This window comes from Cupressus sempervirens, chromosome 11 (genome assembly GCF_028749045.1).
Source record: "Cupressus sempervirens isolate cs-2001-9-10 chromosome 11, ASM2874904v1, whole genome shotgun sequence".
Classification (NCBI taxonomy): Eukaryota; Viridiplantae; Streptophyta; class Pinopsida; order Cupressales; family Cupressaceae; genus Cupressus; species Cupressus sempervirens.
The window spans coordinates 534,246,442-534,248,689 of NC_143128.1; positions in this window are offsets into that span (position 1 = coordinate 534,246,442).

The following is a 2,248-nucleotide window of genomic DNA, read 5'->3' on the forward strand; positions in this document are numbered from 1 at the left end:
GAGATTGATGGTGACTAAGTTGAAGGCTAAGTTCATTCCTATTGATTATGAACTTGAGTTGTTTAAGAGATTGTAGTATCTGAAACAGAAAGATATGTCTGTGAAAAATTATATCAAGGAGTTCTACAAGTTGACCATTCGGTCTGGTCATAGAGAATTGTCAAAGGAAAAGGTAGCTCTAAACATTTATTGTTTGAGATTCAATATTCAGGACGATGTTCATATGCTGAATATTTCTTCAGTTGATGATGCTTATCAGTATGCCCTAAAGGCAGAGGATAAGTTGAAAATGAAAGGTCAAGGTAATGCTAGAGGGAAGGAGAAGTAGGATAGCTTGGCACAAGCTAAACCGAGTGTTGAAGGTGAACCAAAACCTGTTGATTAGAAAAAGAGAATAGGTGGAGGTGGCTTCAGAGGTAAATATTTTAGATGTGGGAAAGAATGGCATAGATTTGTTGAATGAGATTGTAGTTCAAGACAGTTAGCCTGAGCAACCAGAAAGTTTGCTAGCTTGGTGAGTACTGGTTGGTGAGAGAACATTAGATTCTTGTTAGAGGACTAGTTTGTTCAAGACTTGTTGTAAGTCTGGCGATAAAGTCTGCAAGGTGATTGTGAATTGTTGTAGTACTGATAACCTTGTTGCTGAGAAGATGGTTCAAAAACTTCATTTAAAGAGAGGGAGACATCCTTATCCTTATAGGATTGGTTGGTTACAAGGTGAGCATGCTTTGGAAGTGAGGGAGCAATGCCTTGTTGATTTCCAAATTGGGAAGTATAAGGATCAAGTGTTGTGTGATATTATGGACATGAACAGTTCTCATGTGTTTCTTGGTAGACCTTGGTAGTATGATTGCAGGGCTGTGCATGATTGTGTCAAGAATGTATTTACTATTGAGAAAGGTGGCAAGAAGTTTTCCCTGATTCCTTTGCAAAATTAAGAGCTTGGTAGGAGGAACTTGAGTATTGACAGCTGAGTTGAGTTAACGAATTCTAAGAAGGTTGGAGATTAGTGTGGAAAGCAGAGTTGTAGCACACCTAAGATGGATGTGAAGAAGTAGAAGAAGAAGAAGAAAGGAAAGAGTGTACAACTTGAAGACATGGAGGATATGTATGTGAAGAACCAATTTGGGATTTATGTGTTGAATACCAAAAGATGTTCTTCCAACTACTGAGAACATCTTTTCAAACCTGGGGTGTCTGATGTAGGAGCATCTTGGGTTTGCTTGCAATCTTGCATGTTGGAGGGATTTTGGTTAAATGTTTTGGGAGCTCGACATTGTCTAGGAGCTCAGCATGGTTTGGAACTCGGCATGGTCTAGGAGCTCAGCATGGTCTGGGAGCTCAACATGGTCTGGGAACTCTACAAGGTCTAGGAACTCAACATGGTCTGTGGTTGCTCAGAATGGTCTAAAACTCAGCATGGTCTATGGAGCTCGACTTTTCTTAGGAATTTATTGGTGCTTAGCTTGGTCTTAGTTTCTATTGGTGTTGAGTTGTTTGTGAGCCAACTTTTGGCATTTAATTTATGTATGGGTATTTAGTTTAGTGTTGTAGCCAATTTGTGGCTTGACCTATATTTAATGTAAGGGATTAGATTTAGTTTGTAATGAGCTAGGCCAACTTATGACTTAGTTAGGTATAAGTAAGGGGTCTTGTAGTGTTTTTAGGTAGGAGGAGGTCAAGGGCAGAGGTTTATCATTCCAGCTTTGAGAAGGGGAAAAAGTGTAGATGCAAAATTTGAAGAGCTAGGGTTGCAACTTGAGAAAGTAGAGGATTGCTTAGTGGACTTGAGGGTACAAGTGTGGATTCTTCTTGGTGTTCATATCCAGTTGTGTATTTGGACTAGCTGGGATTGGGTTTGTAAGTTGGATCGTGTTGGAACTTATAGAATTAATTTTTTAATTGTTGTTTGTGTTTGGCCCTAACTCAGAAGGCCTTATAGCTAGGCATATTGCATGTAAAAAATTATATCTATGAATAAAGAGTTGTGATTTGGTATTAGATCTTGCATTATTATTGCTTTGTTGTTATATTTCCACTATGTGGTTGTTTGTTGGATTCTAGATCACCTCATTTTGGGGCAGATCCAAACTTGCATTGCATTAACTCTAATCCTAACCTTAACCCTAACTCAAATCCTAAATTTAACCCTAACCCTAACCCTACCCCTAACTCTAACCCTAAATCTAACTCTAACCCTAACACTAATCCTAACCTTAACCCTAGCTCTAATCCTAACCCTAACCCT